At 37.7% G+C, this 25,088-nt stretch overlaps 1 long non-coding RNA gene and 1 other non-coding gene across 3 annotated transcripts in view; one reads left to right on the plus strand and one right to left on the minus strand.

Moving 5' to 3' along the window:
• Positions 1–23,251, minus strand: part of LOC123330774 — a 351,279-nt gene extending 328,028 nt beyond the window's left edge. For both annotated transcript variants that reach the window (XR_006546900.2, XR_006546901.2), the window contains exon 1: positions 22,092–23,251. This is a non-coding gene — a long non-coding RNA (uncharacterized LOC123330774). The remainder of the gene's footprint in view (positions 1–22,091) is intronic.
• Positions 20,643–20,744, plus strand: LOC112580950. Its single transcript, XR_003105409.2, has one exon. It is a non-coding gene; the product is annotated as a U6 spliceosomal RNA (small nuclear RNA).
• Positions 23,252–25,088: the final 1,837 nt, after the last annotated feature.

Here is a 25,088-nt window from a genome sequence, read left to right on the forward strand (position 1 = left end):
CTTTTCCTTCACTCATGACCCACTTTTTCTAGTCCAGTTACAGAAAATAGCACACAGATCTAAAATAAGTCATCTCTAAAGAGTTTGAATAAACAGTCTTAGAAAAAATAGAGTGATGAGATATCTGTCACAGTGATGTGTCTCCATGCTTGTTTGATGTTCTGGGTTTCGGTAAACCTCAACAGCTAAATTCCTGCCAGCACATTCTTAGCTGAAGTCTGCTGGCCTGAAAATCCCATCCACTACGAGAAAGTGGATATTCAAAGTATAGCCAAATATGTGAAAGAAGCTTTCAATACAAATAATAAAGCTAACCCCTGGTCTCAGATGAAAGAATGTTATTTCAAATATTGGAGGGAGAAAAGAAAAAACCTATATCTAACTGATACCCTTAGAAAAATTCTCAAGTTTTTATTCATTAAAAAAACCCAGAATGACATTCTATGAAATATCAGGAGAAAAAAAGATGGAATGCAAAATAGCCCCTGAAAATTAGGAACACTGAGAAAATGATAGAAGAACTGATAAAATCTTGTATAACTTAGAGCAAAACAAACTGAAGATGTGGGAGACATAAAGGTATACTCTATATTGTCAAATAGACAATAATAGAATTCCTAAAGAGAGAAAATATAGATTGTTTAAAAAAAAAACTAATAACAGAAAATTTTACAGTAATAAAAAGTGACAGGAGCCTTAAAATCGGCAGGGCCCTGTGAATATAGAAAAGGATTAAGTGTATATACACACATGAACACACATGGCTACAAATGACTTCAAATAAACATCTCACCATGATTTTTCCCATATGCCAAGGATGAAGAATAGGTTACAGAAAGCAAAGAAAAAACCACCACCACCAAAACAAATACCAAAATCTAAAACAAAAACTGAACAAAAGTTAGAATGGAGTTTGCATCAGAAAAAATTACATAGTGGAAGATAACAGAAAATGGAAAATTACTCCAAAGCTTTCAGTTCAGTTCAGTGGCTCAATTGTGCCCAACTCTTTGCGAACCCTTGAATTGCAGCACGCCAGGCCTCCCTGTCCATCACCAAATCCTGGAGTTCACTCAGATTCACGTCCATCGAGTCAGTGATGCCATCCAGCCATCTCATCCTCTGTCGTCCCCTTCTCCTCCTGACCCCGATCACTCCCAGCATCAGAGTCCTTTCCAATGAGTCAACTCTTTGCATCAGGTGGCCAAAGTACTGGAGTTTCAGCTTCAGCATCATTCCTTCCAAAGAAATCCCAGGGCTGATCTCCTTCAGAATGGACTGGTTGGATCTCCTTGCAGTTCAAGGGATTCTCAAGAGTCTTCTCCAAAACCACAGTTCAAAAGCATCAATTCTTCAGCGCTCAGCCTTCTTCACAGTCCAACTCTCACATCCATACATGACCATAGGAAAAACCATAGCCTTGACTAGACGGACCTTTGTTGGCAAAGTAATGTCTCTGCTTCTGAATATGCTATCTAGGTTGGTCATAACTTTCCTTCCAAGATGGAAGCAATTTTCTCTATGAGTTATATGTCCATTAAATTAAAATTTTAAAGTATGAATACAGAATTAAACATAAGAAATTTTATCTCTTATCCATCTCCATCTAGGAAGTTACATGCAGATGTACAGAAGCAAACTAAAAGAGTAAATCAAAAAGAGGAAGAAGACAGAATACCCAGGGAAAAGCAAATAGTCAGGAGATATTGAAGGGACATGCACAGTGACATTAATATGCACCAAGAGTCCAGGGTAAACATTACAACTGAAAGCAGGAGAAAATAGTGTCCTGATGGTAACGACAAGGTGTTAGAAGATCATTAGGGCAGTAAAGGCTGAAATACAATTTAAAATAAAGCATTAGAAACTATGAAAAAAATCATTACAAAAAAATAAAATAACATAATTAGTTATAAATTACTTTGCTTTGTGATGAACCACATATACAATATCATACCATAAATGAAGTAAATTTGGTATTAAAAACCTTTCAAAATCATCTTTCCTGATGGTGATCGATAGATTCCTTCTATGTATTTGCTCTCAAGGTAAATTTCATGACTAGTAATTGTTGCACAATAAATGTTTATTCTTGCCTTTTAAAGAAGGTTTTCCTTTGGGGGAATGTCCTCTCACATTCATGTCCTATGAGCATACTGAAATTCTATTTCTTCAAACCACCATGGGTCCAATACAGACAAATGGCTTCATTCACAGGCATATGTGTTATACTGGAGGAGTTACTTTCTGAAATCTCTCTTGATTTGCATGAGTTTTCTTCCTCCTTTTTATCTCAATTGCACCTTGTTTTACGTCTCTACTGATGTTTATCATCTGCCACATACAGATTTTTAAGTATTTCTTTCATCCTCCCTATGGGACTGAATATTTTCTAGGAACAGATATTCTCACTGACTTCTACATTCAGCACCTTGGCCACAACAGGTACTTCCTTGATATGTCTTGAATTAATACAACAGATTAAATCTCCTTAAGCCTTGCTTAGATTTAAATCTTGGACAGAAGTTGTTAAGACAAAGTTCTAGGGAGTGCCTTTTCACAAAGCTCAGAGATTGTTTCCCTATACACATGATAAAAACGGAATTATAAAATGCTAGGTTGCAGCTTTTATTATTTCACCCCCAATTTAAGCCCTTCCAGGGCCCCCACTATGTAATATATCCATTAACAAAAGAGCCTAATATTCAAGACTTTTCTCTGTTAGATTGTAGCTTTCAGGGCTTTCATTTTAATAATTATATAATGTACATTTGCACTCAATAACTACTAGCTGAAAGTAGGATTTAATAAATTAATGAAGTATTTTAGAATAGGAAATCTAAGCCTACCACTTCTTAGTTCAAGCAGTCATGAATATGCCACAGAGAAAACACCTGGAATTTAAAAGTTTTTATTTCACTAAGAAAAATCCATAAAAGAGAAATAAAATTCCTGCCACCTTCACTCAGTAGGATACCACAAAGATTAATGAGGTAATGCAATAAAAAGTGCTTTGAGCTATTCATACGAATGGTGCTTTACAAATGTACTTCACTGTAATTATTCTCTGCATCTACCTTTAATGCCATATCTAAAGGATTTTGAATTAGAAAGGACAGCAACTTTCCATTATACAAAAGTTTTTTCAAAGTCATCTATTCCAATCTTGACCCCTAGGTAGTATTTTTTCCTAAATTAAAATAGTCACCTTATACAATTTGTATTGTAGATTAGTTTAATGAATTAGGCTATATGATATATATAAAGTTCCTGGTTCTGGGAAAGATCCTAGTAAATATATGTTTTTGTTATTGTCTATAATCAAAATAGAGTAGAAATTAATTTAAAAGTTCTATCTGTGAAAATTTCAGGTGCATCTGGAACAAGAGGGACGCCATTTAAAGTTGAAACATTGGCATCTGATAGACTCTCAGAATAAACTGGGCTTCCCTGGTGGCTCAGATGGTAAAAGTGTCTGCCTGCAATGTGGGAGAACCGGGTTTGATCCCTGGGTCAGGAAGATGCCCTGGAGAAGGAAATGGCAACCCACTCCAGTTACTCTTGCCTGGAAAATTCCATGGATGGAGGAGCCTGGTGGGCTACAGTCCATGGCATCACAAAGAGTCAGACACAACTGAGCGGCTTCATTTTCACTTTCAGAATAAATTATTTGAGATTAAATTCTTGGATGATAATTGGTTGCTTGTTTGTATATTTTTGTGCAACCTGTTGCCAAATCATATTACATTTTAAAATTGAACTTCAACAGAATAGAGAATCTAGAAATAAACCCACACACCTATAGTCAATTGATCTTCAACAAAAGAGACAAGAACACACAATGGGGAAAGGACAGTCTTTTCAACAAGTGGTGTTGATAAAGTTGGACAGCCTCATTTAAATCAGTGAAGTTAGAACAAACCTTCAACATCATACACAAAAATAAACACAAACTGGCTTAAAGGCTTAAATAAAGACAGGGCACCACAAAACTCCTACAAGAGAACAAAAGGGAAACATTCGCTGACATAAATTGTACCATTGTTTTCCTAGATCAGTCTACCAAGGCAACAAAAATAAAAGCAAAAATAAACAAATGGGACCTAATCAAACATAAACTTTTGCAGAACAAAGGAAATCATAAACAAAACAAAAGACAACCAGTGACTGGGTGACCAACAAGGACTTAATTTCCAAAATATGCAGATGGCTCACACAAGTCAATAACAGAAAAACAAACAATCCAGCTAAAAATAGGCAGAAGACCTAAACAGACTTTTCTCCACAAAGACATACAGATAGTCAACAGGCACATGAAAAGATGGTCAACATGGCTAATTATTAGAGAAATGCAGACCAAATTTACAATGAGGTACAGTCTCACACCAGTAAGAATGACCAACATTAAAATGTCTACAACTGACAAATGCTGAAGAGGGTGTGGGCAAAAGGGAACTCTCCTACACTGTTGGTAGGAATGTAAATTGGTACAGCCACTATGGAGAACAGTATGAAAGTTCCTCAAAAATCTAAAAATAGAGTTGCCATAGGATCCAGAAATCCCACTCCTGGATGGATACCTGAACAAAATTATAATTTAAAAAGATACATGCACCTCTATGTTCATATCAGCACTATTTACAATAGCCAGCACATGGAAACAACCTACATTCCATTAACAAATGAATGGAAAAAGAAACTGTGAGATATATATATATACACACACACACACATATATATATGAGACAAAGGATGAGATGGTTGGATGATACCACTGACTCAAAGGACATGAGTCTGAGCAAACTCCATGATAGTGAAGGACAGGGAAGCCAGAAAGTGTGTGTTAAGCTGCTTCAGTCATGATTGACTCTTTGCGATACTATGGACTGTAGCTTACCAAGCTCCTCTGTCCATGGGATTCTCCAGGCATGAATCCATGGGTTGCCATGGAATTGCTGTGGGTTGCCATGTGGAGATCCTCCTCCAGGGGATCTTCTTGACCCAGGGGTTGAACTCTCATCTTTTTCATCTCCTTCATTGGCAGGTGGGTTCTGTACCACTAGAGCCACCTGGGAAGCCCCATAGGAGAATATATGTATATTTAAATAAAGTGTATACACTGTATATCAACTATACTTCCAAAAATAAAAAATAAAACTGAATTTTACAAAACTGTTCACAACGACAGACTAAGTCTAACAGGCCAAGTTGTCAAAGAAGAAATTCACTAAGTGATCATTATTAAAATGTTATTTTTTGAAATACAGAAGATATAATCTAGAGACAGACTGCTTTCAATGTAGTAGTAAATGTATCTATTAATATCCAATATTAAATAACATCCTATGTTGAACAAAAATCATGCTGATAAACCTATGTGCAGTTACGTAAGCCTATAAGTATCACACTTCCTGATTTCAAAATATATTACAAGTTACAGTATTCAAACTAGTTCAGTTCAGTTCAGTCGCTCAGTCGTGTCTGACTCTTCATGACCCCTTGAATCGCAGCACGTAAGGCCTCCCTGTCCATCACCAACTCCCGGAGTTCACTCAGACTCACGTCCATCGAGTCAGGGATGCCATCCAGCCATCTCATCCTCTGTCGTCCCCTTCTCCTCCTGACCCCTATCCCTCCCAGCATCAGAGTCTTTTCCAATGAGTCAACTCTTCGCATGAGGTGGCCAAAGTACTGGAGTTTCAGCTTCAGCATCATTCCCTCCACAGAAATCCCAGGACTGATCTCCTTCAGAATGGACTGGTTGGATCTCCTTGCAGTCCAAGGGACTCTAAAGAGTCGTCTCCAACACCACACTTCAAAAGCATCAATTCTTCGGTGCTCAGCCTTCTTCACAGTCCAACTCTCACATCCATACATGACCACAGGAAAAACCACAGCCTTGACTAGACGGACCTTTGTTGGCAATGTCTCTGCTTTTGAATATGTTATCTAGGTTGGCCATAACTTTCCCTCCAAGGAGTAAGTGTCTTTTAATTTCATGGCTGCAGTCACCATCTGCAGTGATTTTGGAGCCCAGAAAAATAAAGTCTGACACTGTTTCCACTGTTTCCCCATCTATTTCCCATGAAGTGATGGGACCCGATGCCATGATCTCCGTTTTCTGAATGTTGAGCTTTAAGCCAACGTTTTCACTCTCCTCTTTCAGTTTCATCAAGAGGCTTTTAAGTTCCTCTTCCCTTTCTGCCATAAGAGTGGTGTCATCTGCATATCTGAGGGTACTTATATTTCTCCCAGCCATCTTGATTCCAGCTTGTGTTTCTTCCAGTCCAGCGTTTCTCATGATGTACTCCGTATATAAGTTAAATAAGCAGGATGATAATATACAGCCTTGACATACTCCTTTTCCTATTTGGAACCAGTCTGTTGTTCCATACCCAGTTCTAACTATTGCTTCCTGACCTGCACACAGATTTCTCAAGAGGCAGTTCAGGTGGTCTGGTATTCCCATCTCCCTCAGAATTTTCCACAGTTTCTTGTGATTCACACAGTCAAAGGTTTTGGCATAGTCAATAAAGCAGAAATAGATGTTTTTCTGTAACTCTCTTGTTTTTCCATGATCCAGCGGATGTTGGCAAATTGATCTCTGGTTCCTCTGCCTTTTCTAAAACCAGCTTGAACATCATAAAAACATATATATATTAATGAATTAATTATAGAGCCTAGAAATAAACCCATGTATGTAAAATCAACAGGTTTTCAGCAAGAGTGTCAAGAGTATACAATGGGAAAAGGATAGTCTCTTCAACAATGGTATTGGGAAAAATGGATATTCACATGCAAAAGAATGAAACTAAACCCCTATTTTAGACCACTCAGAAAAATTAATATAAAATGGATTCAAGACTGAAATGTAAGACTTGAAACTATATAACTCCCAGAAGAAAACAGAGGGAGAACCTCTTTGACACTGGTCTTAGCAAGGATTTTATGTACATGATAGCAAATGCAAATCAAAACCATAGTGAGACATTACCCCAACACATGTTACAATAGCTGTTATCAAAAAGTCAAGAGTTAACTATTGCTGCTGAGGATGCAGGAAAAAGGAAACTCTTGTTCACAGTTGGTGTGAATATAAATTGGTACAGCCGTTATTGGAAAAAATAGTATGGAGATTCTTAAAAAAATGAAATAAAGAACTACCATATGAACTCGCAATTCCACTTCTGGGTATACATTCAAGGAAACAAAACCATTATCTCAAAGAGGTATCTGTACTCCCTTGTTATTGCAGCATTATTCACAATAGCCAAGACATGGAAACAACCAAAGTGTCCTACAAATAAATGGATAAAGAAAATGTGGTATATATACAGGAGAATATTATTCAACCATAAGAGGAAGGAGGTCTTGCCACTTGCCATACATGGATGACCCTGAGGACACTATGTTAAGTGAAATAAGTCAGAGAAAGACAAATATTTTATGATCTAATTTTTATGTGAAATTTAAAAAAAAATCTTAAACTTATAGAAACAGAGAACAGATTGGTAAATGCCAGAAGTGTGTGTGTGTGGATGGGGATGGGTGGTAATAAATGGGTGTAGTTTGTCAAAGGGTATAAACTTCTAGCTATGGGATAAATAAGATGTAGATATCATGTGCAGTATGAAGAGTTAATAATACTGTATTACACATCTGAAAGGCTTCCCAGATAGCTAAGTTGGTAAAGAATCTGCCTGCAACGCAGGAGACCCCAGTTCAATTCCTGGGTCAGGAAGATCCCCTGGAGGGGAATAGGCTACCCACTCCAGTATTCTTGGACTTCACTTGTGGCTCAGCTGGTAAAGAATCCACCTGCACATATGATAGTTACTAAATCTTCAAAAAATGCTCATTGCAGAAAAAAAAATATTGTAACTATGTGAGGTGATGGATGCATAAACTAACTTTATCATGGTAAACACTTCACAACATCACACACATATCAAATTATAATATTGTATACTTTAAACTTGCACATATTATATGTCAATTATACCTAAATAAATCTGAAAAAATGTTAAAAAACAGAAAACAGAAAGATAAAACTAAGGAAATGTGATAGGTTGACATCTAAAATGGTACCCAGTGCTTTCTATCTCTCAGTACTCATGTCTTATATACTCTGGGTTTTGGTGGAACACATGATTTGTTTTCCACCAATAAAATGTGACATGGAGATGGATCTCATTTCTGTGATTGTATTATAAAAGACTGTGACTTCTTTACTGCTGGCAGGTTTCACTATTGCTTTCTTGGTTTACATGGTTGATGGAGGAAACTGCCAGGAGGTTAAGGCCAACATGGCAATGAACTACAGGGGCTCTGACCAACAGTCAATGAGAAACTGCGGTCCTCAGTTCAACAACACTTAGGAACCAAACGCTGTCAACAACTACTTTCTGAGCTTGAAATTAGATCCTTTTCTAGTTGAGCTATCAGATAAAACCATAGACTTTGGCCTTGGTTTCAACTTGGTGATAGGCTAAACAGAGAACTTTGGCAAGCCACACATGGATGCCTGAGCCATAGAAACTATGATACAACAGATAAGTTGTTTTTAAGTCATTAATTTTTGGTGTGATTTGTTAAGCAGCAACAGAGATCTGTTGTGTATTTTACATTTGGAAGCTTGTATGGAATTGATTTTTTTCTTTTCTTTTCTTTTCTTTTTTTTTATGAGTATGTGACAAGTAAGTATTTGAAGAAGTTTTGCAAAAATTTAATGGAATCAAGCCAGTACCCATGAGTTGTAATACTATTAAGATCTTTTTTCTAAAATGAAAAAAGGTATGTAATTTGCAATGTTAAAAGTTTACAACCTGCCTATATAGCTGTAGGCTTGGACAAGGGTTTTCAAAGTTTTTTAAGATTCAGATAACAATGTTTGCTTAACTTATAAAAGAACATAGAGTTGAAACTTATTTTCTTATAAAAATAACCTTAGAAGGTCAGTAAAAATGTAGAGGAAAAAGTCTAAGACATGCCTTGATTTCCTGAGTACATTCAAAGTTGCTATGAGTAACTTCAAACAATAACATCTCTCTGAGGCAGATTTTTTCCAGTAGAGAAACTCCATTTGGACTGGCTCTTTGATGACCATCTGTATTAAACTCCTTGTGTTACCCTTGTGTATTTATCCACTGTGTTTTTCTGCCTTTCTGTATGTTTTGTAGTTTTCCTGATAGTCAGACAAGATGTCCTGGGTAAAAGGAACGGCTATAAATAGATCTTTGGAGAAGGCAATGGCACCCCACTCCAGTACTTCTGCCTGGAAAATCCCAAGGATGGAGGAGCCTGGTAGGTTGCAGTCCATGGGGTCACTAAGAGTCAGACATGACTAAGCGACTTCACTTTCACTTTTCACTTTCATGCTTTGGGGAAGGAAATGGCAACCCACTCCAGTGTTCTTGCCTGGAGAATCCCAGGGACAGCGGGGCCTGGTGGGCTGCCGTCTATGGGGTCGCACAGAGTCGGACATGACTGAAGCCACTTAGCAGCAGCAGCAGCAGCAGCATAAATAGATCTTTAGTACTATGGTGGTGATGTGTGGTAGGAGAGGAAGGGTTCTATAGTCCTATGATTGGGTCTCAGTCTTTTAGTGAGCCCATGCTTCTGGACTTTGAACTTCACAATTGTTTAATTTTTTTCTACCCCTTAGGTGGAAGAGGATGACTAGAATGGGCTAGAGTTGGATATTTTCCTTCCCCAGGTAAGGCAGTCTCTGATAATATCCTAGCCATTCAGGTTTTGGTTTCCCCTGAGGACAGGCCTTGTTGAGAAGAGACAAGTGCCCTGGCTTTTTAGTGTCTGCCCTCCCCGCCCCCTGCCCTCCCCATACCCAGATCACCCCAACCCCTATCTCATTCCACGCCAACCCCCAACTCCCCAACCTGCCCCTCAAGCAAGCCATAAAAAAGGAAAAAAAAAAAAAAAGTTCCTTTTTGTCTCCTCCAGTACAATTTGAGGCAATTTTTCTCTGATATTTATTGTGCAAATTTCATTGAGCTAGACATGAACCACACAAGACTGCAGGGGAACATCTATCAGTGGGTCCCCATGGATTATTTAAACTCTCAGATTTGTCCACACCTAACTTCTAGCAATTCATCGATTACAGTTCTGGCTTTCTCATGCAGGTACTGGTTGCTGGTGCTGACTCCCACGGCAGTTTCTGCTCATGAGTCTCTGCTCTGGTAAGGTGAGACTTGGTGTATTTGCCAGTCTATCTGTCCATTCTTAGGGCAGTAGCTTGCCCTGTGTCCTCCCCTCTCTTAAGGATCCACAAACAGTTATAATTTTCCAGTCTGTTTAGCTTTTTACTTGTTGTTAGGACAGAGTGGAGACTTTCAAGCTAATTTGAAGAAAATGAAAACTAAAGTCCTCAACACCTGCTCTACATTTAGATATGTATTTGCCCTCAAGGCTACTCCTCCACTTTTTTGAAAGTTCGGGAATTTCACTGACTTATTTTCCCCGCACTGCTCTCATGATTAAATTAGATATTTTCAACATTAATATGGTGACAATCCTAAATTCTATTCACACAAATACCCCTCCAAGCTATAATAAAATCCACCACTATCCTACTATTTAAGCAACATTTATCAAGACCTCAATCTAGACCTTCTGTCGGAGGGTAACTGAAATTTCTACAGTAGACCACTTAGCATCAGTGCAAAGGTCTAGAATGCAGCCTACCTCGGAAACTTTAGCAACCATCCATTAAAAATCTGAGCTGCCTCAGTCCTTTCTTCTCTTTAACTTGTTACTGTTTTAATCTTCAATCCCTTTCCATTTCATTTTATTTTAACCCATAAATTATCACTAAGCCATACATTTTTTCCAGTTCAATGTGATACATTTTATTATTCTTCCAAGTATCCACTCCCTTCCCTGAATAGTTTTATATTTCTTAATCTTCCAGGCCTCCCTATAGGATGCATGTATTAACATATCCCATGATCAGGCTTGACCATGTGAAACGGCTTGCTTTGGCCAATGAGATGTCAGTGGCCACTACAAGTGCAATATTAGAAAAGATTATTTTAAGAAGACAAAGAAGAAGACACTTTCTAACACCATACACAAAAATAAACTTAAAATGGATTAAAGATCTGAACGTAAGACCAGAAACTATAAAACTGCTAGAGGAGAACATAGGCAACACTCTCCGACATAAATCACAGCAGGATCCTCTATGACCCACCTCCCAGAATATTGGAAATAAAAGAAAAAATAAACAAATGGGATCTAATTAAAATTAAAAGCTTCTGCACAACAAAAGAAATTATAAGCAAGGTGAAAAGACAGCCTTTGGAATGGGAGAGAATAATAGCAAATGCAGCAACTGACAAACAACTAATGTCAAAAATATACAAGCAACTCCCACGGCTCAATTCCAGAAAACTAAACGACCCAATCAAAAAATGGGCCAAAGAACTAAATAGACATTTCTCCAAAGAAGACATACAGATGGCTAAAAAACACATGAAAAGAGGCTCAACATCACTCATTATCAGAGAAATGCAAATCAAAACCACAATGAGGTACCATTTCACGCCAGTCAGAATGGCTGTGATCCAAAAGTCTACAAGCAATAAATGCTGGAGAGGATGTGGAGAAAAGGGAACCGTCTTACACTGTTGGTGGGAATGCAAACTAGTACAGCCACTATGGAGAACAGTGTGGATATTCCTTAAAAAACTGGAAATAGAACTGCCTTATGACCCAGCAATCCCACTGCTGGGCATACACACTGAGGAAACCAGAAGGGAAAGAGACATGTGTACTCCAATGTTCATTGCAGCACTGTTTATAATAGCCAGGCCATGGAAACAACCTAGATGCCCATCAGCAGACAAATGGATAAGAAAGCTTTGGTACATATACACAATGGAGTATCACTCAGCCATTAAAAAGAATACATTTGAATCAGTTCTAATGAGGTGGATGAAACTGGAGCCGATAATACAGAGTGAAGTAAGCCAGAAAGAAAAATACCAATACAGTATACTAACACATATATATGGAATTTAAAAAGATGGTAATGATAACCCTGTATGCAAGACAGCAAAAGAGACATTGATGTATAGAACAGTCTTTTGGACTCTGTGGGAGAGGGAGAAGGTGGGATGATTTGGGAGAATGACATTGAAACATGTATAATATCATATAAGAAATGAATCGCCAGTCCAGGTTTGATGAAGGACACAGTAGGCTTGGGGCTGGTGCACTGGGATGACCCAGAGGGATGGTACGGGGAGGGAGGTGGGAGGGCGGTTCAGGATGGGGGGCACGTGTACACCCATGGCAGATTCATGTTGATGTATGGCAAAACCTATACAATATTGTAAAGTAATTAGCCTCTAATTAAAATAAATAAATTAAAAAAAATTCAGGCTTTCTCCACGTATAAAAAAGAAGAAGAAGAAGACAAAGAGTAGAATGGAGCCAAACCTAGGCTGACCTGAAGATCTGTCATCAAAACTTAAAAGCTTTTTGCCATTATCCACTAAGATTTTAGGGTTGTCGTTTGCCACAGGGAGAGCTGACTCATGTACCCAACTTAAGCCCCACTGGCCAAGTATCTTTCTCTTCTCCTCCTTGACTTTCTGCCTCACATGCAAAAAGACCTCAAAAAGATCTCCATCTTTAAATATGGTTCCCTGTTGCTGCTAAGTCACTTCAGTCGTGTCTGACTCTGTGCAACCCCAGAGACAGCAGCCCACCAGGCTCCCCCGTCCCTGGGATTCTCCAGGCAAGAACACTGGAGTGGGTTGCCATTTCCTTCTCCAATGATTGAAAGTGAAAAGTGAAAGTGAAGTCGTTCAGTCGTGTCTGACTCTTAGCGACCCCATGGACTGCAACCTACCAGGCTCCTCCGTCCATGAGATTTTCCAGGCAAGAGTACTGGAGTGAGGTGCCACTGCCTTCTCCGATGGTTTTCCCTAACTGACACCAATTCACGTTCTAAGAGCTTCTGATAAAAATTATAGAAATATGTACTTGGTTGCCATTATAAATTCTAAGTTTCCAAACTTAGACCTCTCAAATAATTTATTAATCTTTTTAGTTATGCATGATGAGCAACTTTTATTATTGTAATTACTTTTCCAGACCTCCTTCCCTCAAGTCTCCTACTCATACAGCACACCCTTCTTTTTTAGATTCCTTTGCATCCGTCCTCATATACACATTAATCTTGATTTAGGCACTTATTTACATCTGCAGCCATTCTTTCCTTCTTTCTCCCCATCTCTGTAACCTATACCACTTTTCCACTTCAAGAGAACTACTACTACTCATGTTTTACCTCATTACTACCTTATTTGACATCTTCTTGGATTTTGATACAATTTTACCTTCTTTCTAAGTTATAAATGTTCCTTCTGTTATTTGTCCATCCTACAAAGCAAAAGAGCTCCCAGTCCCAACTATGGGCCCTTCCTTTATCTAATTTCTCTCCACTATCATGCCCAACCTTTTGAGTATGGACTATAATTGTTCCTCCATTCTCAATTACATCTCAGCCCCTTAAACCCAACTTTTATCTCCACCCTTACAATTACGCTACTTTGACAAACTTATTACCTCGAATTTCTTAAAACGTCATGTTCAATTCACTGTCACTGTACTTTTCTATTCTGCATTTTTTGACACTTCGTGAAATGGTTTTGTTTAGGTTTCATTTATTCCAATGCAGCTTTCCACCTTTGGTTTCTGTGATACCACCTTTTCCCTTCTCTGCTTTATCTTTGATGAAGGAATACATTTTTAAATATATTTTTGCCATTATTTGTATTGTCAATAAATGTATCTCATGATTATTATTTTCCAAAACTGTATAGTGCATTAATTAGGGAAAATTAAATAAAATTAAACCGCCTGAAGCCATTAGAAGTTTTCCCTAAGAATGAAAATGCTTGTAGTCAGTCTTGAAGGATAACACAGCACTAACTAGGTGCACAAAGAAAGAAGGGAACTTCATGAAGAGAGAAAAACATAGATGAAAATATATCCAGTAATGTTGAATTTATTTGTCAGGACTGACTCACCATAGATGAAACATGTAAGATTGAAAGTGAAAGTGAATTTTCTCAGTTGTGTCCGACTTTTTGTGACCCCATGGACTATAGCCTCTCAGACTCCTCCGTCCATGGGATTTTCCAGGAAAGAGTACTGGAGTGGGTTTCCATTTCCTTCCAAAACTGTGTATAGTGCATTAATTAGGGAAAATTAAATAAAATTAAATGGCCTGAAGCCATTAGAAGTTTTCCCTAAGAAATAAAAGAATTTGATAGTAGTAAGGCTATAGAACCTCTGTTACAATATTGTGGAAAGACCTCCCCCTGCAAAAGTAAAACAAGAAGGAAAATCATCAAATCACAAAAAATAGTATTTGTACATTATGTATTATGCAGTATTATATATGTATGTGTGTATATGTATGTATGTGTGTGTACACATATATATATATATATGTTGCTCAGTCATGTCCAACTCTTTGCGACCCCATGGACTATGCTGTCCATGGAGTTCTCTAGGCCAGAATACTGAAGTGGGTAGCCTTTCCCCTCTCCAGGGGATCTTCCCAACCCAGGAATCTAAACCAGGTCTCCAGCATTGCAGCAGATTCTTTACCAGCTGAGCCACAAGGGAAGCCCAAGAAAACTGGAGTGGGTAGCCTATCCTTTCTCCAGCAGATCTGCCTGACCCAAATATTGAACTGGGGTCTCCCGCATTGCAGGTGGATTCTTTACCACATATATCATCAGCTTCTTGAGAGAATATATATAAAATTCTTAATCGGGCCTTCCCAGGTGGCACTAATGGTAAAGAACCTGCCTGCCAGTGCAAGAGGCATAAGAGACTCGGGTTAGATCCCTGGGTCAGGAAGATCCCCTGGAGGAGGAAATGGCAACCCTCTACAGAGCCTGGTGGGCTACAGTCCATGGAGTTGCAAAGAGTTGGACACAACCGAAGTGATTTAACATGCAATAGTTCCTGTATTACTAAAGTATATAGTAAAAAAGCTTCAAAGGCAAAATCTATCATAATGAAAAGTTTTACAAAAATGCCTCACTAAAAATGTTCTAAGAACCTTCTAATATGTTATTTTCCTAAGTGAGCCAAAAACTGAAACAACATAATTTGAGTCCTATATTATATGAAACTGATATCGGGAATACACTACTTTTCCTAGGCTAAATAATACTGAAAATAATCACAAATAACTTAGCTATCTGCCCCATGAAGTACATACTCCTGGAAAACTATGAAGCAACTAAAAAACCTTTACTTATAAAAAAAATGACTTTTCAAGTCTTGCTTAAAGACACTTGCTCTCCAATCCAAAGCTACTAGCTCGAAAACTCTATCAATACCAACCAGTTTCCTAACTTAGAAGTCACCATGTAATCATCTATCCTTGGCTTTAAGAATCCTATAAATATCCTTTCCTGAGTTCCCTCTTCTGAGACACCACTAAAACTATGTTAAAATGGTATTCTATCTTACTGTGGTAAGTGTAACAAACTTAGATTTGCTTCAATATATTTTTCTGGAGGTCTTTTGGGGGAGCTCATCATACAGTTAATTTACTGATACACTGCTAAATAACAGTGAATTTAACAGTACTATGATTTATTTATATTTAACTGGTGCTGGGAAATATTCACAAACTATATTAAAATTTCAGCTGAAGCTCACTGGCTCTGGAATCATCCATTTTTAGGACACTGGAAGTTAAATCACCAGAAGGATACAGCTTTGAGAAAGATCTAACTTTTCTGTTAGTGAACACTATGACAGATATTTTGTGTTTTTTTGTATACATTACTATAATCTTAGGGTCTCATATTTTTACTGGCACATAGCAGGACTTAAATTTTTAAAAAATGTACCACTGAAGTCATCAGCATTCTAATATGTGAATTAGCAAAATTCCTTTGGTGGTATTCCCATACATTTGAGGTTAGCAGAAAACTTATTTCAGGATAATAATTAATTACATGCTATTTGGTGATGGAACAACCAGTGACAACTTGCTGAGTGGATACCAGGTTCTTATATTCATGGGAGAAAATGTGATCTTAACCAACTGGATAGTATATGGGTAACAGATTTCACTGTCTCACATTTTATCTATATAAATACTTAACAGTATTGAAAAATGGAACAAGAATTTGTCCTGAGGGTTAACTGTCCTTGCTTAAAAATGTCTTTGATGGAGAAAAGGGCTATCATCATAGTCTACATGGAAAGAGGAAAATGAGGGAGTACTAAATTACTTTGCCTGAGAAATACATAGAATCTTTTTGTTTCTTTAATGCCTTCTCCATAATGAAAAGGGAAAAGAAAAAAAACAATGTCCTTATATCTGTGTTATGAGGACAGACATTATCTGAGCAGCATGACAAATGAATAATTACTAGCAAAAAAAACTTGGAGGGAAAAACACTACTTTTAGAACAAAAGCTATTATTTAGTCAGAGATAGACAATGTGGGGGATGTCGTTACTGTTCCCTAAATTGTTCAGTAAATTATGCAGCACACACAAATACCTTGTGAGATTGTATGTGTAATTTTATGAGTGGACAGTTCATATCCAAATGTGTGTGTAATGGGAAGCAAGGATATGATACTCAGCTGATCCATGAAATTAACGTGTTGAGGAAAAGCTTTAAACAGAGAGGATGTATGCTGATGTATAAGCCACAAAAGTAACTATCCTAATTTTGAGGCACAGGTGAGTGGGTGTAGATTGTCATTGATTTGTTTTGTACAACGTAAAATGTGGATGAGCCAATATCATGGATAATTTAAGGCAGAGTGACAATAGCTAAGAGCTAAACTCATTTAAATAAGAACAAAATTCTAAAACAAAGAACATCACAAAAGTAACTCCACATAATGGAACATACTAAAAATAAGTGTTTCCATACATTTATCTGTAGGTGACCTTAATATTTTTACACATCCTATAAAATCTCAGTCAAAACTGAAGAAGAGTGCATAGAGTATATTACTAGTTATCATTTAGATGGCTTCATATTATACAATGTAGTCTCTGATAATCTGATTTCATATTTAACATTAATAATATTTTTCCATAGATATAGATTGTCTTTTGAGATGCAGATTTGATGAAAGAATGTAAAATAATGAATTACACATTGAAATCATCACATCAATTAAAGGATGATCTTTATATATTTTACTAGTTTCAAACTCTACCATTAAATATGAAATTCAAATCATCACAATAATCTAATTTGTTATGAGCTTAGGCTCTTCAGCTATATAATTTATTGACATCAACCTGCTTGTAATGCCATATATTTAAATTCTACTTTCATATTCTATAGGATGTCTATCATATAGTCTCCTTCCAAAACTGAAGCCAAAATGGAAAAGTTAAAAGTATAATATGCTGATTTCCTTTTAAACATGAAAGAGAATGAAGGTGAGAGAGAGAAGAAAGAGAATAAAAAAGGTAAGGAGGGAGAGAAGGTCCGAATACTGGAGACTGAAGAAATGAGAGGCTTGGACTCATTTTGAATATATCATCCCATTAGTTTCCATTATAAATTATTAAAATAACACCTCTCAGGTTCTCTTCAAAATGGCTTGGAATTTGCATGTCATCCATCTGTAAGCCTTTGAGTGGATTATTTACAAATCTGAAATGGCCAATAATAATTCATTTTCCATTTTAAAGCCAGCAAGTTTCTCTATAATTTGGAGAGAGAAGGAAAAAAAAACACTTTTTGAACCATGTCATCTTGAATTCAAAATAAAATAAATAATCCTGGATTTATTCACTGCAAGATTTTTGTTTTATTTGTTTGTTTTAGCACTTTTCTAATAGCCTTCGAGATCCAACCAGTCCATCCTAAAGGAGATCAGTCCTGGGTGTTCACTGGAAGGACTGATGCTGAAGCTGAAACTTCAAATACTCTGGCCACATGATGAGAAGAGCTGACTCATTTGAAAAGAACCTGATGCTGGGAAAGATTGAGGGCAGGAGGAGAAGGGGACGACAGAGGATGAGATGGTTGGATGGCATCACCAACTCAATGGACATGAGTTTGGGTAAACTCTGGGAGTTGGTGATGGACAGGGAGGCCTGGCGTGATGCGATTCATGGGGTCGCAAACAGCTGGACATGACTGAGCAACTGAACTGAACTGAATAGCCTTCCTCAAGAAAAATAAAACATTTCTCTGTACCAGAGAGTTCATAGCCCGATTCTTTGAATAAAAGGTATTCATTGAATAAAAGGACTGATCACTGAACAGTCCCATCTGATGCTCTTAAAACCAAGATGCCTTGATAAGATATTTCTGTAATACAACCATTCCCTGAATTCAATAATTTGAAAGCAAGACAGGGATGACTGGTTATTGAGCATACAAGAACCTCTCAGGTTCTCTTCAAAATATCTTAGAATTTCCATGCCACCGATTTGTATGGATGCTTTATGTTGATAGATGTTTTAAAATTAAATTCCAAAAGGAAGCACTTGTAACCAAAACCAAAAACCTTACTGGCCATAATAGTGGAGAAACATAACTACCCAAATTATGAAAATGGAAGAGAAAATGCTATCTGTATATTCTTATTTGTCTTCTTACTTTTGTCTGCTAAAAGGATGAGGAAGACAGTGGATTTAGAGATAAGAATTAAGCTTTGTTTTTATTAATGCAATTTATTTCCACAGGATAATACTGAAGCAAATAGTTCAACAGCATTAAAAATGGATTTGATTTAGTTAATGGAAAGAGAACCTGTAGTTATTTTAGCTGGGGATAAAACAATTTAAGGCTTTATGTTTGCATGCTTCAGTAATAAAATTGAAATGCTAAGCTGGGGAGAATGTTGCCTTTTACTCTGGTTTGTGATAAGTCAATATATTCTAACAACTAGCATAGCCTTACAGCTTTGGAAATTATATTAAATGATCTATGATAGACTCCTATCCAGGAATCCAAGGGTTTCTATCTCAATGAAAATCTTATGACTACTCCTTAAATGACCACAGTGAAACAGAATGAAAAGAATTATGATCACTTTAAACCTGGGTGGCATTCATCGAGTGGTAACACAAGGGTGAAAGGTCCTATATTCCATTTCCAGTTCTTTAACCTATCTACTGAAGTAATGTATTTTTCTCTTTAAAATGTCCCGAAAGATATAAGATGTCGCTGTGCTTATAGGGTTTCGAAATTTTATTTTAAAGAATCAAAAGAAATTTGCTCTGTGAGCAGGTTTTTAAATTTGGCTTGAGGCCTCTGATTCAGGGAACAAGCAATCTTCCAACTCTCTCTTCTACTGGAGAGATGTCCCCTTTCAACCTGTGCCTTTTGGTCCAGTACAAATCAATGAACTCAAGACCCAATATACCATGTCTTAAAAACCCATTTAGAAAACAACTGCTCCATTCAAAGTTCAGCTCCTTCTTTTATCAGAAATTGCTGGAAATGTAATTTTGCAGCAAGCATTTCATTTCTTGTCTTGAAATAGATTGAGATAGATGTGAAGTCAATGATTAGATAAACATAATGTCTTGGTTTGATGCCATGATGCAATATTAGATGTTGTGGTCAGTACTGATGGATGTTTTGTGTAGTTACTCAGCTGTATAATGGGAAAAACTCCCATGACTATATTTAAAACACCATGTGGTTCCCTTTCAATTAATATTACCAAAAGTACTTTGGCACAAATACAAAAAGCATGAGGGATTAGTGCTGAGCATGCAAATGTAGTTATCTTTGCTCTGCATAGAGTTCTTCTTTATACAATAAACTATATCTATGTACAGTTTATTTACTGGGCTGCGCTGCATGCAGTAAATAAAATTATTCCTTCTTCAAAAATCTCTTTCATGAGGTTATAAAAAGAAATCTCAATAATCTCCTATAGTACAGTTAAGGATTAAAGGTTGATGAGGTTAACACACATACAGCAGCACAAGCACAGGCACTATGGCCATAGAAACAGTGTTTATGAAAGCCTCTTCTGTATTAACAGCAAAGAAACATATTTCTCCCCTCCATTCCCTGCTACCGAGGTGCATACCATGCAATATAAAAGAGAAAGAAAGGGAAGAGATGACTTTCTTTGAGAAGGAACACAAACCAGAATATCCACAGTACCTATCAAAATGTTTTTTGGAAATGTAGAGGCTAAATTTTCTGGCACACTGGTACCAAGATGGCCTAACATAGGAATGAATCAAGGGATAAAATGTTAAATACCTTTATTCAAGTTTTGCTTTTTATAATGGCTGTTCTTTGGTAACTATATTTCATTGTTACATAAAAACTAATGATTATCAGGGATGATACCCAGTCATTACCATTTGCTGCAGTGATCAAAATAGTAAATTTCCACAATTTACCTTTTTAAAAATTAAAATGCTTAATATTTTCTAAACATCTAACACTTAAATAATGGTCAATGGACATTTTACTTTCTAGCCTCCTTAGGTCAAACACAAGATACTTAGTGATTTAGAAAGATTTGTTGTCTCTCCTACTGAAGTAATATGTGATCACTATTTGCAACACATAGAATAATTTTTCTGATTACTTTAGTTATTAGTATTTATATTAATCAAAATCTTAAATGTGTACTTGCTTCAGCAGCACATATACTAAAACTGGAATGATACAGAGATTAGTATGCCCCGCAAAAAGATGACGTGCAAATTCATGAAGCATTCCATACACACACACACACACATTTGCTAAAACAACTATATAACACCCTGCTTCATATCATGAAAAATAATCTTGATATACATAGGGAGGAACATGCCTATGCCCAAGACTTACAAATACAGATGTGTTTTGAAATTTTTGTAATTTTCTAATTTTTTAAGTCAGTCTTTGTAAATAACTTTAAAAAATTTCATCAGAAATATTTTAGATTTTTTTTTTTCTGTAATGATTGAATTCTACAATCACACAATCTGATGTTTTGGTGTCTTTTCCTTTTTCCCTGTAAAAACTTCTCTCCGTATTTCTGATATTACAAAATTGCACGATAATGGTATATTTTGGTTGGGACCATTTTAATTCATGGGGCTGGTACTTAGTGAATGACTTTTCAATATGGAGCCATTTTTTCTTCCTGTTCTAGGGACTTCATGAATTATTTCTTTGTCAATTTTCCCCCACCTCATTTTCTGTAATAGTCTAAAACTTCCATTAGACAATAGTTAAGCATATGGATTTTTTCTCTACTATTTTCCATTGCTTTGCATTTTTTCCGCTTTTTAGGTTTCCTCTCTCTTCCAAACTTTCTACAATTTTTTTTTCAAATAACCTTTAAATCTATTGTTTTGTACACAATAAGCAAACACCTTTTCTTCTTGAGGTTATGAGTTAGAGATTTTTTTTTTTTCCTCTGCATTCCCTCAGGTTCTGAATTTTTTGGTTTACTTATTTTTGTTCTTCGTTTTTGTTGTTGGAAGCTTTACTAATGGTGGCAAACAAGTTTCAGTTGCTAAAAAGCTCTCTCAGGACTCGCATTAAAACGCTTCAGAATCTGCAAGTTACTGCCAGAAAGGAATACAAAATAGCAGCGGCATTGAGGTCAGGAAACGCATCTCAAAGAAAGGCTGCCTCACAGCACAGATCAGAAGATAGGTACTCCTTCCAACCTTCCTCCACCTGCAGGACTGCCCTGAACGCACTTTCTCAAACCCCAAACCACCCAGTAGGCAGAGAGCAACTAAAAACCCGGGGCCCTAGTCTAGGCATGTTCCTGTTAAGTGGCAGAACCCTTCGAGAGTCTCACTTACACCAGGTGTAAACCATCTGCACCGCTATCCATAAACGATGCCTCACAAGCCTCGATAAAGTACCAGAAACTCACCATGGCCCCTCGGTCGAAAAGCAACGCTATAAAATCACTACCATTCAGCCTTGACTAGGAGTCAACACTGTCTTGGTCCGTCTCTTTTCACCAAAACATTCCAGGCGTGCTGGAACTAACTTTCAAAGCAGAGGCTTTCCATAAATAAAAATCTGCCACCGAAATATCGACAAATTCTGAATACACGTGCATCATTTACCTCTAAATCCTGGTGAACAGACGGTTTGGAGAATACCAAGTGGAAACTTGGAGAATTGTTATCTGAGGCAATTCAGATTCTCCAGAGAAGACTATGATCCGAAAGCAGTTAGAAATGGCTCCGGCTGGACTCTAACCAGACAGCAGAAGCCAGGGAGGGTAGCCTGGCCCATACCACCTTCCCTCCTCATAGCTCTGGGCTCCTCCGTGGAATATCAGCCGCGCATGCTCTGAGCAATTACGCTCCTCACCCCACGTTTGCAACGGAATTACTATATTGGCAATTGCTGGGGAATATTTTCAATTGTTGCTCCTGATACCGACTGAGTGGGTTCTCAATTCACACCTGGAGCAGCCCCAAATGTTACAAATCAACAAACAAAACATTCCTTGGAGGCAGAGGTTTTCTTGGAGACTGTTAGGCTGACAAACATTATTGAAGCAGGACTAAAGATGTAGAAGCTTTCCAATATGAAGGCCATGATCTTAGGGGCCATTGCTGCAATGCTGTTTACAATCCTCTATTCAAGGTGCTTCTTTTTATACTATGTTTACAGAATCCTCGGGGTGCTGAAGGAAAGGGAGCCCTGTACAGCTTTGACCTGGTGGGGTTAGCAACTCTGAGATTTTCCAGGTGAAATTCACAACTGATCCATGTATGTGAAAGGCAAGGAGATGCAAGAGAAAGAGGCGGGAGGGGGCGGGAGGCGGTGACACTCCAGATTTGTAGACAGTTTTAATAAACGAGGGAACTTACATATGAGGCTTGTTTTGGGTGGCCGCAAGAGGAGTAGGTCACTACACGTGCCCAACAGAATCTTAAGAGATTACATGGAGGCCTTAAGAGTGTTGTCTCCTCTATGGTCCAGAAGCTCTCAGTAACACAGTACTCTCAAGGCTGCCTCCTGAAGTAGTTTCTAGTGCAGAGCATACATCTTAAGGACACAGGAAGGGGTAAGGAGCCTCCGATTATTTCCTGGCTCCTACTACAGAATCAACCAGCTGTTGGCCATATCTTTTTGATGATCTTCTCCATCATGCCACCCCTGGTGACAAGCTCTTACAAGCTTACCTGCCCCACCTTCCATATGGTGCCCTGAGCAGTCAGAAGGTTTTACTTCCATGGAGGTGGCTCACTTGGCTATTTGGTTGTCCGTCAGGCACATGCAAGAGAGAAAACAAGATTAAGATAATAATTCCCAAAATAAGTAATAATTTTTTCCACCCTGGATCTGAACCACTGATTTATTAAGTCCTCTAGGCTGGGAGTCAGGCCACTCACCGCATTCACTTGTGTTCTGCAGACAACCCAACTGTCAGCACAAAAGTCGAATGGCCACGGCTTCTGAGTGATGACCAGCCAAACCTCAGGGTTCAGTCCACCGGCTGCTTCACTTCATTCCTCTTTCCACCCAGATGGTGTCAGTGTTGGGCTGAATAGTGACTGCAGTTCATATGCATGGGTTGCCCTGATTAGACTCATTTGCGGAATGTCCCACTCAGTGGGAATGTCCCCTCTTTCCTCTCTACAGACCACAGAGGCTGCCATAGGAATATAGGTGGGGGTGCCGAAAGAGCCTAGTAGAACCTGTAGTTATAGACACAGTAGGCTGGCAGACAGGGTACCCCTCTGATGCAAATAGGCACACTGCTTAGTCAAAGTGAGAAGTTGAACCTTGGTAGAAGTGGGCTAAGGGGACCCATTCTCCATCCACCCTTTGTTAAGAAAGGATGTTCTTACCATGATATGCTGTTCCTTCATGAGAGGCTCTACCTGGAGGGGTGCTGTGTAAGTGGAGAGGAACAGTTGGTCCACAGGAATATACCAGGTTTCTGCCCTCTTCCAGAGCTGGGGCCAAAATTCAAAGGGTTCTCTCTCCTTCTGTTGTCTCTGCCACAGCCCCCAACCCATACCTTCCAGAGTCATGGACACATTTAACTCAAATTGTCGCCCTACTTGGGAGATGCCCAGAGCTTTCATCTGCTTCACTGGTATTTTTGCTTTCTCAGAGGCAGCTGTTTCTCTGATTCCCTATGCATCCTTGAAGAAACTATTCTGCATTTATCAAGTGAATGCAAAACTGATATGGTCATGTTATTTTATTCATTTATATATTTCACTGGTTTCAAAAGTTAGCTTAAGCAACAAAATGCATACAGTGAAAGAAAAGAAAAGAAGAAAAGCAAAATAAGGAGAAATAGAGACAGTGGATCTATACAGAAGCCATTATTAATGTGGCTAATGTTTGCACATGCTGTAATATCAAAATTCTGAAACTTGTGAGAATTTACTGTTGTTACATGATGAGATTTGTGTTCTTACAGCCACGTCTAACCACTCTTCAGTGTAATCACTTGGAAAAGTTCAATTAATATTTGAGGGTGATTTTCCCAAATTTTCTTGAAACCAAAAGACTTTCATTAAATACACAAGTGTCAAAGTTCCTAGCTCTGTTGTTGCTACACTAGATTTTATAAGATAGCATCAACATATTGTATATTTCTCATACACATGTATACATGTGTATTGTATACAATATTGTATATTGTATATTTCTCCCACTGTCCTAGTAGTACTAAGATTATCATATATTTAAAAGTAGTATGTGGAAGGTGTGGACATAAATTTTCATTAGCAGCTGATGAAAACTCTGCTTGTATGGTGTTCTAGTCTATATGTATTAATATTAAAAATTATCCCTGTATTTGGGAGAGTTTATATAAGGGCTCAGCATAGACACAGCCTATGTCCATTGTTATAAATGTGATTTAATTATGTAACTGAAATAGGATGTCAGCAGCCTATGAACATTTTAAAAGAAGGTAATATTTTTTCTCTCTATAAGGTTTCTATAAATTTTAGATTAAAATGGCACTAGAATGATCTACCTGAAATGCTTCCTTTTGTCAAATAAAGGATGATTTTCTTCTTTCTACTCCTGATCCATTGGGCTTTATGTTTTTCAGTATTCCCTCTGAGATCTTGCCTAGTTAATTA

Source organism: Bubalus bubalis, chromosome 20 (genome assembly GCF_019923935.1).
Source record: "Bubalus bubalis isolate 160015118507 breed Murrah chromosome 20, NDDB_SH_1, whole genome shotgun sequence".
NCBI lineage: Eukaryota > Metazoa > Chordata > Mammalia > Artiodactyla > Bovidae > Bubalus > Bubalus bubalis.